At 43.1% G+C, this 14,700-nt stretch overlaps 2 protein-coding genes across 2 annotated transcripts in view; one reads left to right on the top strand and one right to left on the bottom strand.

Moving 5' to 3' along the window:
• The window catches only part of SYN3 (synapsin III), a 206,733-nt gene that overhangs the window by 99,342 nt on the left and 92,691 nt on the right, over positions 1-14,700 (top strand). The gene's annotated exons all lie outside the window — the stretch shown is intronic.
• TIMP3 (TIMP metallopeptidase inhibitor 3) overlaps positions 1-14,700 on the bottom strand; it is a 41,917-nt gene that overhangs the window by 26,358 nt on the left and 859 nt on the right. The gene's annotated exons all lie outside the window — the stretch shown is intronic.

Consider the following 14,700-nt stretch of genomic DNA (forward strand, 5'->3'; position numbering starts at 1 on the left):
ATCTCATTCACAGAATGGATAACGAGGGGGAGGGAGGAATCAGCTTTTGGGTTAATTAGCACCATGAACAGACAGCTGCATTGACATTAAAAGTTCAAGAAGTCGTCAGGGTCATCACTGAACTGCAAGATGTACACACACGCACACGAGGCACACGTCTAAGCCTGGATTTTTAGCAGCCTTGCTCTGCTGTGATTTTCCACTACCCCAAGGGAAACGACTTTGAGTCAAGAATACTGAACTGTTGTAGCTCTGAGAAGAAGACAGAAGCACAAAGGCACTCCCTCTGAATAGCAGTTGTTCATCCCCTTGGAACTGCTTAATTTCACACTTAATATACCAACTAAGAATAGTTACATGGCTTTTTTCCCCTGAGAAAAATCAGAGGTGTGGCTTACCAATGTATAGTTTCATCTCCGCTTCTAATGTTCTGTGGGATAAGCAGAACCCCAGCTAACAAAACCATGCTATTGGTGCACACTGTTCCTTCCACTGCTTCCTTCCACACGCAAGGAAGCTGAGGAAGTGCAAGTGCATATTAGCAAATCCAGAAATGAGCATGTATGAATAATAATGAAAAGATAAAACCCCTAAAATGACAAGGACTGCTATTAATAAGGTTTGGAGCAGTGCTAGCCTCAGAGAGTCACAAATTGGCTTAAAAACAAAACCAACAAATTATCCAACTATGCAAAACAGCCACAGATTACATTCTCATTGCCACAGTTTGCAGTAACATTTTCTGGTAAGGGATTTTAGTGAAAATGCACCAAGACAAGTAAGGATTCCCCTGCCACCTTCCAAACAGGGCAGGGAAGAATACAACCTTGAATAGCTGAAGCATTACTGCCTCTACAGAAAGCAGACTGGCATTGCCTGGTCCTGTCAGCTGTAGCTTTGCTGCCAAGACATTCTAAATCCAAAATGGGGCTGAAACCACTATCATTATAGTGAAATCTCACTAAAATGTTGTTTTCCTTTTCTGGGTGAAAGGAACAGAGATCCTGCTCGCTCTTGCTATTAAATTGGCAGGCAAACATGTAGCTAGCTCATGAGTGTATAGTTCCATTCAGTGCTTGGTCTTTGCCAAGGGAAATTACTCTGGGAATACAGGAATGAGGGGTTTTTTATTATTTTAACCATTATAGCTCTGTTGATTCCAGTGTACACTGGTTGTCCACATTACTGAATTTCAGTATGTTTATGACAGTACAGCTGTTGCAGCAACTCTAGTGGAGATCTTCTCATGAGGAAAAAATAGTATCAAGAGATATAGTCCAAAATTCAGAGGGGAAACAACATGCATCAACATTTCAGTTCTAATTGCCCAAGTTAAGATGGCTGCTGTGAGCTCTGATGGATTTCATCAGAGAAGGAAGTCCAAGTGGGCTAAGCAGCTCCCCTTGGAAAACTCCTTTGAATTCCTTCCCTCCCATTCAGGACTCTGGGTACTTTTTGGAACAAGAACTGCCTTTTCCATATTTTTCTACAGTGTAACCTGATGGTGCTGCCTCAAAGCACCACCACAATACTCTTTCAATAACAACTTCAGTTGACTTTTCCTTGTTGGTCCACATGTATATTGAGGAATATATGCTGGAAGGAACCCTGCCATGTGCTGACCCCTTGATGAACAAATACAGAGTCTGCACAAAAGTGTGAACCCCCAGGTGTGCCAAGACAACTGTCACCCTAGGACCCTGTTCTGTTTGCTCTCCTGTCCTTCTGTCAAAAGGCTGCCTAGTCAGGATGTGTGTAGGCAATGTTGTCAAATTAAGAAGAGGGGAGCTTTGAACAGCACAAAGGACAAAGTTTACGTCAATGGCCCAAGCTACCATACTGCATAAAGACAAACAGGAAAACAGTTTCTGAGACAGGAGGGAAAGACCCAGTGCTTTCCTTTACCCTACCTCTTCCAACAGCCATTAGTACTGGAGGAAATCGGTATGAGTAAAGGGCATTCAGAAACAAACACGAGATCTCGCACTGACAGGAAGGAATCTATTGGCTTGAAAATTTTCCGGTACTAGTGAAAGCTTTGTTTCCCATCCAGCCAAATACACAGGTGCTGTCTGCTTTTTTCAATCCATACCATTTCTTCAACCAATTTAAACACAGCACAGGAATAAAGGCCAGTTAGGACATGCTTCCCACTTTGCTTGTTGTTCTTTCAAAAGAGTCAGTCAGTTGGAAAGGACAACTCTCCTTGGGATCAAGATGGCAGTGCCACTCCAGCAGGCTCCTGCTAAATCACACAACACAGAGGGATGTAGGGTTCTATAACACAAGGGTTTATTAGTCCTAGCTTTATAGTCCCCTAATTATTTGGTGTCAGGAGAATCCTCAGAACAAAACATGAGTAAATACATGATTCCCATCCTGTTGGCCTCCCAGTCAAACAGAAAAAGAGCAAACCAGAATACGCTGGGAAACTCAAGAGATAGCTGCAATTTACAATGCATGTGGGATGTAGACTAGATATTCATACTGATAACAAAAATAGACTTTCCAGAGTTAAAATAACAGATGCCTTTAAAGAGTTTTGGAAGGAACTTAAAACTGCAGAGTTTGAATCAATCTCTAACTATGAGGAATTAGGATGAGAGCCACAGAAGGGGGCTATTGGAAAGTCAGACTATCTCACATCAGGCTTCTGGGAGGTATATTTTATTAGCATCAGAACTCCAGCCTAGCTGGATGATGCATATGACTGCTGCAGGGTGCTTGTTCCAAAGTAAAGGTGTTAAAGGCAACATACTGATAAGGGTCATTGGCTGTTTGCCACCAGGTCTAGTCGAACTTCTCTCTTCCATTAAAACCTTCCTGTGATAATCTGGGATCTCTTAAAGTGCCACCTAGGAGTTCTGTCTGATATTGTGGAATCCTCTATTTCTGTGCTTCTCTGTAAAGCTGCAAACTGTTACACAGTGGGGGAAAAGCAGGACAGCTGCTTAATTCTATTGAAAATATACTGTCTGTAGAGAGGATGGAAACAGACTTATTGAAGTCTCCTTTTTATCTTGATCCTCTAAGGAAATAACCAACTAAATCCTTAATCCTCCACCCCCTTAGGAAAAAAAAGAAAAGAAAAAAAAAGAAAAAATAAAAAAGGGACAGGTGCTGCTCTTCATACTTAGAGAAGTAAAAAAAAGGGCTTAAGAACTCATCCTGCCCTTACCCCCAGCACGATCCTTTGCAATACTGAGGCTCTTGCACAGGAACTGCTGCTCTTGTCTTCCCACACTTCTCTGGGTTTCTGATTTTTGCCCTGTGGGATGCTAAGGGAGGGCCCTGTATTTTGTGGCTGTTGAAGCACTGTACATGAAGGCTACTTAAGTGCCCCAGGGGTCACTTGGCTGTTTTATTTCCTCTTGGACTGATCCTCTTCACCAGTGCATTTAAGGTATTCATTACTGCAAGTGCTATAATTTTCCACATAGTGTGGTCCCTCGACTAGTGTCTCGTGTTCCTTCTTAAACCTCTTTTCCCCACCCTCCCTCCTCCCAAATACCAGAAATTTTTCAGCTTTTAGCTCTGTGCCATATGTAGTATATTATTTATTGGAGGAAATTGTTTACTCAGAAACAGGCCCCTGTATCCTTGTCCAGAGGTGAGTATGATAAACAGGAAGACTATTTCACTCTTAGAGGACTCCCTCCATTTTCCCAGGGAAATTTAAAGCAGGGGACCCAGCAATCACGCACTTCACAAGAGCGGGTCTAAAGGCTGCTTCATGCTGTCACCTCCACCCCCTTTAATCTGCAATATGCATTTCTCGAGACCTCTGAAAGACAGGCAGGATATTTATAGCAGTGTCAGAAGAGGCAGGAAGTAGGAAACTGGGGCGGGTGTTTGGAAAGTGTATAAAGGGCTTGGAACAGTGGGGCCAGCCTGGAACTCCTTTGCCCAAAGAACGCGGAGGTGAAGAAGTGCCTGGGGAATAGCTGGTTTTCCACAGATATCCTCTGGCTCTCTCCTCCTCTACCTGTTGCCTTTCCAACACCAGCCATTTCCTGTCTTTCAAAGTCAAGTGGAAGTTTTCCATTCTGTGGTTTTCCTGTCTTGGTACAAGCAAGCACATTTTTCCCTCATATTTTAACTGTTTGGCGACCAACACCAAAACCTGCTCACTAGGGGGAGAACTTCCTATTTACAGCTGATCCAAGATATTTGAGAGGGCTGATTAAATGTCAGAGGAGCGAGATCTTTGCTTGTTCATGTATTCACTGAGCATGAGAGATTGAACTTGTTGTCTGAACAAATGCCCCAGTGCTCTTCTATAGAAAATTAACAGACTAACATAATGCCAGCAGGCCTCCCTGCAGGCTGCACTGCAGTAACACCCAATACAGAGGGAAACATGGAGAAAAGGAAACAGATGTTGAAGTCCCCATACTGTAATTACAATACAGCATGAGGGAGTTAAAATTCATGTCCTTCAGTCTAGGCCAGCAGGAGATTGGGTCATTTTGAACATGGCCCTGTGGAATACAAGTACTCCTGTTTCCTATGTGCTGTTGTGGGATTATTTTTTTTTAATGAACCACCAGGGAGCAAGAAGTAATAATGTGTTACCTGCATGCTGTTGCACCTGGTATAGCCATTACTATCTGTGCAAGCATTGTGCAAATATGGTGGAAGTTATATCCACTTTGCTGAAGTACCAGTGATCATGCAGGCCAGCAGAAACCTGGGCCTTTTCATGCCAAAGTCAAGGAATTAAGAAGGGAAAAATCTATGGGATCTCTTTTTCATCCTTGGGCCTTTTCACATACCTTTCTTTACCTCCCCAATAAACCAGTTCTAAGCTCTTAAGAACCAGCAGGATTACAATGCTCTGACACTTTAACAACAGATGGGTCACTAAGGAAGATTGTGGATTTTTTATTAGAGTGTGTATTTTTGTCCAGAATCAATAACAAATAGGTGTTGAACAATGATGGCTCTGCTGTTTGTACGCTCTCCTTTTACCTCCTGACTGCAGTGGGTCAGGTTACTACTTCATGTATATCAAAAGTACCTTTCGACAGTATGTTACATCTGGCTTTATTTCATTTGTTTCTCCTGCTGCACAATCTGCATCACTTTCCAGCTAAGCTGTATTTTCCTCATAACTCACCTGGCGAAAATAAAAGGAGCCCAAGCCCTGCACACATACTCATGCAACTTGCACTCCTTGAAGGGCTGTTTGAAGGAACTGTGCATTCATCTGAATGGAGGAAGGCAACAGCTTGGCTAGAGTCCAGATAGAGTAAAGTGTGCATGCCCTGTCCATGGCCAGTCCACCCAGCCAGGCTTTTTTCAAAGCCTAAGCCTTGATTGCCAGTCAGAAACAAACATGCTACAGGCTTTTAGAGATCAATCAGTAGAGCATCGGATTGTTTTATATGGGTTCTCCTACTTATGTGTTCCCTGAAGCCACAATACGCATTCACTCTCCTGGATGGATTAGATTCACCTTGGGTATGTGCTGCAGTTTCAGATGGGGTAGCCTGTCATGTGTCACAGCTAATGATTCTTCTTAGTTTGACCAGCCTGTATCTAGTTCTTCATCAGTGCTTCCATACAACATCTCTCCCTTCTCTAGTAATCATTCTCTCCTCCTTATACTCAGAGACTAGTCTTTGAAGGGCCTTTGCCACTCCTACAGCTCCTAAATACCTTCTCCCATTACAAGTTTCCCATTGAGCCTATTGCTGTGATCATCCTCTTCTCCCACCTGTAACAAAGACAGAAGCTTTCAGAGCTGAGCCCACTGACACAGACCACTAGTTCCACACCAGCACAACCCAAGACCTTATCCCCAAGTTGACAATGGCCTCCCTGACATTCTCCCCAATCACAGTTATCATAGAATCGTTTAGGTTGGAAAAGACCTTTAAGATCATCAAGTCCAACCATTACCGTAGCACTGCCAAGTCCACCACTAAACTGTTCCTAAGCACCACATCTATGCAACTTCTAAATACCTCCAGGGATGGTGACTCAACCACTTCCCTGGACAGCCTGTTCCAATGCTTGATAACCCTTTTGGTGAAGACATTTTTCCTAATAGCCAATCTAAACCTCCCCTGGCACAACTTGAGGCCATTTCCTCTTGTCCTATCACTTGTTACTTGGGAGAAGAGACCAACACCCACCTCGCTACAACCTCCTTTCAGGTAGTTGTAGAGAGCAATAAGGTCTCCCCTCAGCCTCCGCTTCTCCAGGCTAAACAACCCCAGTTCCCTCAGACGCTCCTCATCAGACTTGTGCTCTAGACCCTTCACCAGCTTCGTTGCCCTTCTCTGGACACGCTCCAGCACCTCAATGTCTCTCTTGTAGTGAGGGGCCCAAAACTGAACACAGTATTCAAGGTGCGGCCTCACCAGTGCTGAGTACTGGGGGACAGTCACTTCCCTCGTCCTGCTGGCCACACTATTTCTGATACAAGCCAGGATGCCATTGGCTTTCTTGGCCACCTGGCACATCGCTGGCTCATATTCAGCTGGCTATCGACCAACACCTCCAGGTCCTTTTCTGCCAGGCAGCTTTCCAGCCACTCTTCCCCAAGCCTGTAGCGTTGCATGGGGTTATTGAGACCCAAGTGCAGGACCCGGCACTTGGCCTTGTTGAACCTCATACAATTGGCCTCAGCCCATCAATCCAGCCTGTCCAGATCTCTCTGCAGAGCCTTCCTACCCTCGAGCAGATCAGCGCTCCCGCCCAACTTGGTGTCATCTGCAAACTTACTGAGGGTGCACTTGACCCCCTCATCTAGATCATTGATAAAGATATTAAACAGAACTGGTCCCAATACTGAGCCCTGGGGGACACCACTTGTGACTGGCTGCCAACTGGATTTAACTCCATTCACCACCACTCTTTGGGCCCAGCCATCCAGCCAGTTCTTTACCCAGCGAAGAGTACATCCAAGCCATGAGCAGCCAGTTTCTCCAGGAGAATGCTACGGGAAACGGTGTCAAAGGCTTTACTAAAGTCCAGGTAGGCAAAATCCACAGCCTTTCCCTCATCCACTAAGTGGGTCACCTTGTCACAGAAGGAGATCAGGTTGGTCAAGCAGGACCTGCCTTTCATAAACCCATGCTGACTGGGCCTGATCACCTGGTTGTCCTGTACGTGCCACGTGATGGCACTCAAGATGATCGCTCCATAACCTTCCCTGGCACCGAGGTCAGACTGACAGGCCTGTAGTTCCCCTGATCCTCCTGCCAGCCCTTCTTGTAGATGGGCATCACATTTGCTAACCTCCAGTCAACTGGGACCCCCCCAGTTAGCCAGGACTGCTGATAAAGCATTGAAAGCGGCTTGGTGAGCACTTCCGCCACCTCCCTCGGTACCCTTGGGTGGATCCTATCCAGCCCCATAGACTTGTGTGTGTCTAAGTGGTGTAGCAGCTAACCATTTCCCCTGGGATTATGGGGGCTTCATTCTGCTCCCCGTCCCTGTCTTCCAGCTCAGGGGGCTGGGTACCCAGAGAACAACTGGTCTCACTATTACAGACTGAGGCAAATAAGGCATTAAGTACATCCGCTCTTCCTCATCTTTTGTCACTATGTTTCCCCCCACATCCAATAAAGGATGGAGATTCTCCTTAGCCCTCCTTTTGTTGCTAATGTATTTAAAGAAACACTTTTTATTGTCTTTTACGGCAGTAGCCAGATTAAGTTCTAGCTGGGCTTTGGCCCTTCTAATTTTCTCCCTGCATAACCTCACGACATCCTTGTAGTCCTCCTGAGTTGCCTGCCCCTTCTTCCAAAGGTTATAAACTCTCTTTTTTTCCTGAGTTCCAGCCAAAGCTCTCTGTTCAGCCAGGCCGGTCTTCTTCCCCAAGCACTGCTCTCTGCTGGTTCCTGGCACATTTCAGTCCCAGGAGGGATACCCCGAATGACCTCCTTTCTTCCTAAGATAAAAATGAGATTCTATATCTCAAGCAAGCTGTTGCTGATATTTGATGAGGTTTGATGTTATTTTGTGCATATGCATCTCTGCTGTTTAACTTGAGTTTCATTGTCTGTATACTGTTTCTAAGGGCTGAAATGGCCCTTTGGAAAGGTCTTATATAAACACTAGCAGGAATCTGGACTATACATAGTCAACATTTATTTTACCAGCATGCAACTCAAGAGACTTCTATCTTGTTTCCTAAAGACTCACAGAATCTTTTTTAGCTGGCAGAAACCTTGAATAAATAAAATAATCAGGGTTGTGTAAAACTACTTGCATTTTTATGTTATTAGGCATTGTCAGTTAATGCACTAAATCTTCACTCTGTTTACTCAAGGGAACTACTTCACATTACAGTAGAAGGTTAACTTCTTTTTTAACAATAGTTTTAAGGTCTCTGGTGTTTGTAACATTCCTTTTAGAAACCTGAAACCATCAAGTCAAATCCAACTCTGATACAAGATGATAAAATACTGCTGAGACCAGTGGCACTGCACCTGCTTTACACAAGTTACAAGGCTGGTCCAGTATTTCCTTTTCATACTGATAACTAGGCTAGATTTTAGTTCTAGCATAAGAGGGTATAAATCCATGTAACCCACCTTGGTCTTAAGTACCTCAGGCCCAGCACCAGCCTAATACTTTCAAAATGCAGAAATTTGAAATTCACTGGTTAACATTCTTTTCTCAAGTTATTCCAAAGCAAATCCAGTTTAACCCTGGTTTAAAAGAAGGACCTAGCCCACTACGGGCAAATAACACTAGTAGTAGAGTCACCGGTGGGCAGAGCACTGATAATTTTGACATGCCCTTTCAGGTATCTGCTTTACAGGAACAGCTCTGGGTTTTACTGAAGCCCCAGCAGTGTGCCTCCCTCCTCTGTGCCCCAAGTGCTTAAACACAGAGGGTTATTGAAGAGGTTGACCTTCAGCTCTGCTATTTGCAACCAGTGTTCAGTGCGACAAAGCCGAGGAAAAGTTAAGACAGTCTTGCAACAGTTCCAAATATAGTCAGCTGCCCTGATCAACCTTGTCTCAGAGAAGTCTATGTAAGGTGTAGTTAGCTTAAAGAGCAGTAACAGTCCATTAAAGCTACACCAGTAGAATTTCAAGTGTCACATGTGGAGGTTCTTCAGAGGTTTAGATGAGCTACAGTAGGCCTTTAAGTTTAATAAATTCTGCATTTGTTTAACTAATTGGTGCTTGAAGGTCCAATTTCCCTCTCTTATCTTTTACACTACTATCATTTCACCAGTATCATTTAAGTTGCTTCCAATTTACAACATCATGTGAAAGACAGAACCATACACTGAAAGTCTAGAGCAATAAGGAGCACATCAGAGCAAAAGCCTCTTCATCTTGTACCAAAAAAAAAAATCTCATCATTAAAAGGAAACTCAACCACATGCACTCCAGACATTATTAGGGCTGAAATTAGTCCTTCAGCTTAGTCTGGTTCAGAGCTGGCAAGCACAGCATGCCTGGCCTTGCCTGCTAACTCAAACCACACTGTCCTCTCAGCTTTACTAGCTCTTATGAACTTCCAGAGAGCATCCGGTGGATGTTTCATTTAATGACAAGACCTCCTGCCCAGACCAAACGAGCTCCTTTCTTCAGTGACACATGCTTGGTTGGGCTACATAAGAGCGCCACATGGTATCGGAGCTGTGAGGAAAAAGAAATATGACCTCAGACAACATTGTTACATCAAAACCCTAAGTTTTCAGCTTAATAGCTTTAACACCCAATTAAGGGCCAGGTGACTCACTGAGTGCTCCTACCAAAGATTCTTGGTCCCACCCACCATGACTGTCAGTGGGATTATGCATGCGTACAGAGATCCATTTCATCAGATGCCAATCCAGTTGCCATATCTAAGATACTCTGAAAGGCCAGGACTAACTGTATTCAGTGTCTTAGAAAATGTGAAGTCCATTGATGAAGCTGAGAATGAATGTGTCACCTTGTGCCACTCCTATGGTCAAACAACCAAATCTGCTCATCCTGAAAAACGGGCATGAACAAAGCAGGCCCTCTCCTACCCCAGATGAAAACTTCTGCTAAGCTAAAAAATGCTAGTACTGCATATGGCAGTACATAACTATGTTCCCACCAGCCCACTTCTTCCCAGAAACATTAGAGGAGCAGTTGGCAGGAGGAGAATTCTCAAGAACAGGTGGGAAATCAGTGAAAATAAGAATGAAATAAATGTCTACATGAAGCAAGGAGCTCTAAGACTCAAGGTTAGAACATCTGGCTCTCCACTGGCTCAGAGGTCTTGGTGGAGTTACTTCCTGCATGAAATCTAGAGTAAGCAGATGCAACAGTAACAAGATACTAAAGGAGCCTTCTGTAACATTCTGCACTACATCTTCCAAACACTAACTTCCACCAAATCTTTTTAAGACATACATTTGGAGAAGTGACAAATTCCAGATCCCAAAAGGCAAGATCTCTCTAGTCTGCTATGGACTTTAATTGCAAATAAATAACAAAAACAACAAATAACCAACTTGTATTTTCACTTCCATTAAATAGGACAATTCAGTTTAGAATGGTCATCTTTCTGGCAGAAGACGTGACCAGGCACAAGGAACACCCTCTTTCACCACATTTTTACCATGGACATTGGAATTCCATAAAAGTTAAACAAATCTTCTCAATTTCTTCCCATGTAAAATGGAATTCACAGTACTTTTTTTTTTTTTTTTTTAAAGCTTTACAGGGCACTTCTCAGATTTCCTGCTTCTAAAATGCCTCGAAGGGAAGTCCAGTCTAAAAATGAAACCACATCATTACTTCCTCAACAAAAGTCTGAATCTGAAGTTGATATAACACTTTCGCAACCACTATCATAACATGTAACCCATAAATTTGTTTTAAATTCATCTCAACTCAAAAGATTGATATAATAACTAATTGGAGCTGGTTTATTTTAACTTTTTAATTAATTTGGCAGACCTTGCATGTCTGCCTTAAAGGATAAGACAGCACATGTGACTTCACTACAGTGTCTATGTCAAGGCAAAGAATGCATGTTCAAAATCTCATGTATGATCAAGTTGTTCTGCATATCTCTTTTAGCTTATTAGTGAGAAGGTGGAATGATCAATTCAAGAAAACCAGTGAAAGAAAAAGGACAGGTTTTCAATTAGGTGCTTAGACTTTGGGCCAAACAAATTCATGAGCTTCCTCCTTTTCTGCTGTCTCTTGCTATTCCCATATCACATTCTCAATTCAAAGTAGGCTAGCCACTGCAGGTGGTGTGAACTCAGTGCCTACGGGTATGGCAGGATGGAAGAATGAATGGCTTCCTTAACACAAAGGGACACTAAGAGCTTACCTTTACCTCCCCAAAGCTTGCCAACTCCAACTCACCAAGAGTTAGGTTATTTAGAACAGAGAGGGGCACTACCCACCGGCATCCTTGCCAAAACAAGGTATTTCTTCCCCCAACACAAACTATAGAAAGGAATATTATTTCAAGCTCCTTTGAACTTAGGTAAGAGACAGCTAGTAGTGCCATAGCTCTTTTCTGCAGTATATGCACGAGATGAAAGCAAGACAGGTGTGGAGTGGACAAAGTACCTTCTTTATCACTTGCAGACTGCTTTGTCAAAATTCAGCCTGCAATTTCACTTTTTTTTTCTTGTTTTTGTTCTTTTTTTTTTTTTGAAGGGGAGGTGGGGCAGAGGGGGCCAGGCAGGAGGTGTTTTTCCAAACCTGTGAATGCAACATTCAGCAGCCAAGCTCTAAAGTTCCTGCTGCTCCTGCAAAAAAAGGACAAACAAGCCCTTTTCATGTCAGCTATGTCCAGCTGGAAATGTCACAGCTTTGTCACAATGGAACAAAGCATGCCTGGTGTCTGTTCTTTCAAAAGGTCTCTTAATTCAAACAAAAGAAAAATATTCATATCTGGAAGGGGTCGAAGGCAGGGGGCAGGAGTGGAGGAAGCAAAGTTCAGATGGCAAGTCATAGCAGTTGCTGTTTGTCTTGCTGTTTGTCTTACTATTGTTCTGCCTGTTCTGGCACTTACCAATCCAGTTAAAGAAAGCAAGCCAAGAGTTAATACAGCAATTTTATTATTGATCAACCTCAGAAGGCCAGATGAGACACACCTCTTCACTTTTGCTCCATTCATCATGCTGGAACACTCAGGCTGAGTGAAAAGACCCCTTGTGACCAGTCTGGCAGTAGTTCCTCTTTTTTTTTCCCCCCTTTTTTTAATAAAGAAAAAAAATCATTGTTGTGTATGGAGTCCAAGCTTCCTTTAGAAGACCACAACCTTCACTTTCAAAGGACGTACACATCGAAATCCTGCCCTTTCCAATGGGTTTATTTGAGCATCTGTTTCTGTAAAGATTAAAACCTTCTAATGACTGCAGAGTTGGCAGGCTGTATCAGAAGTGAGCCACAGGAAGATCAAAAATTAAATGTCTAGTGAGATCAGATTAAAGGAGAAGAGAATAAACTTGAGAGTAGGACTTCACTGGCTAGGCATGAAAGACCAACAGTAAGAGTTGAGCATTACACAGTTGAGCATTACACTCAACTAAAAGTTTTCTCCTTCTTCAACATTCAATGCTTCTGAAGATGAAAAGCCTCTCCTAGGCTGCCACCTAGCTAGTTAATTTCTTGTATTGTTTTAGGAGCTATTTTAAAAATCTCTTTTGCTCCAGCCCTTACTGCATTGACTCCTCCCTTTTGAGCTGGTACATTGTCAGGAGTTTCAAGAGCGATAAAAACTTGCTGCCAAGTCTCTTTCTTCCCCACAATGTGTTTTATAACCCAGCGTGTAGTTTAGTCTGTCTAAACACTGCACTAGTACACTGCCATCAGTTTCCATGGAGATGATTAACTCCTCCAGAGCCAGAGAGCTTTAGTGTGCTTTTTGCCCTTTCAGCACATGAAGAACATGACAGCATCTACTAAAATCAGCCTGCAGAAACATCACATTTTCCAGGCCGTTCTGGCAAATGTAAGGATTTACTTTTGCTTCAACCCATCACACAGAACTGTGGTCTTAATCAAACTTGCATTTAAGTCATCTGCTAGAATGAGTTGCTCTTTTCCCTTCTGCTTCTCCTCCTTTGCATTGCTGTGTTGTCTGAAGGCATGACAGCCCCACTGACATCAACTTTTTGAACTACTATGTCTCAGAGCAAAGCCAAAACTCTTCATTACATCTCAGTAAAGAGTCCAGAACAGAGAAAGGAGAGATGAAGGAGATTACTTTGAACTCAACCAGAAATCGGAGTAGAAAACAGAAAAACTTTGTGCCCTAAAGTTTAGGAGCACTGTTATATGAAACTTCATAGTTTACCATACTCCTAGTCACTTAGGTGTCTAGCAAAAATATACTGTCAGTGTGTATTCATAACAAAAATTTATTTAACATCATTTTAAGAAGTTGAATTAAACTGAAAACTACCCTCAATCTAGCATAACATGACCTAATCAGAGCAAGAAAGTAGACCATCTCCCAAAACGCAGCTAATGAAGACCACATGCTGTCATCAGCTTTAGCTGCGGAAAAATGATTTCCCAGTCTCACTTTCACAGAAAGGACAATCTCCCTGGCAGTTGCCACTTAGGTGGCACACTTGTTGATCCAAACTATGAAAATGGCAACAGAACTTTGAATACTGCAGTTTCCTGGAAGAATTCCCCAGTATAAAACTATTTTATAAATATTTTCCAGGCTATCATCACTGAAGCAAACTGTAACCTTCCCAGCACTTTTAACATGTAATGTTTTTTTTGGCATTCAAGAGCAGATACACTATATAAACTAGACATGAATAACCAGGCATAACTGCAGTTTCTGTAGAAGAGTTAAAGGCAAGAGAGAGATTTTTTTGCTAGTAAGCTTGGCTAACTTGAAAGAGCCACTGGCAGGGTTCACAGCAATGGGTGTTCTGCTGCAGTGAGAATTATTTTCTATTTGACTTCCATAGCAGTTGCCAGGTGGATTTCTTTGCAGACTCCACTTGGAGTCAGTACTGTGTGCAAATAATTTGCAAGTAATAGTGCAAAGTCCCCCAACCCTTTTTACACTGTGCTACCAAGACAATCCACAGAGGTGCAAGGAGACTTCACTCATGCAGTCCACTCACGACTGCTGAAGTGACAGCCTGTATTTACTGTTACGTGGACTTGTGTCCAGTATTAATTCAAAGGACACCACTAATTGATTTCATATACTTTACCACAGGACACTTACCAAGCAGCAACCATATTTGGTTAACCACCCTTGGCTACAAACAAACCAAAGAACTTGAGTCCAGAGTCTCCATTACCCCCTGCTGTGAGAGATTTTGGGTGTTCCCCTTGTCCCCCATCTAAAGTTAGTGTAGTGAAGAACCTTAGGGATGCTAAAACCAATAGCAGAGAACATCAGCAAGGATCCAATAAAAGTGTTCCAACTTTCCAAAAAAGCATGCACATTCGCACACCTCCCACTGCTGCAAAGATCACAACGCAGCATGCAGAAAGCGTGGAGACACTTGTTACCTGCTTCTCAAGCCCACAGGCACAGCACCGCAAGCCTATGTGAGCCGCACCTTTCAGTACCAACTGCCATGGGCAGTTTTCTGGCTTGAGAGGCTTGAAAGACTTGTCCTAATCCTGCCTCCTATTATTTGTCACCAGGTTGTGGAGGAAATTTTGGCTGCCCACACCTCCAATTGTGTTTTTGTCTTGCTGTAGGAAACAAGCCACTCTTACAATTACTGATTTCTTGAAAAGTATTTCT

The sequence above is a fragment of the Ciconia boyciana genome, chromosome 1 (genome assembly GCF_034638445.1).
Source record: "Ciconia boyciana chromosome 1, ASM3463844v1, whole genome shotgun sequence".
NCBI classification, from domain to species: Eukaryota; Metazoa; Chordata; class Aves; order Ciconiiformes; family Ciconiidae; genus Ciconia; species Ciconia boyciana.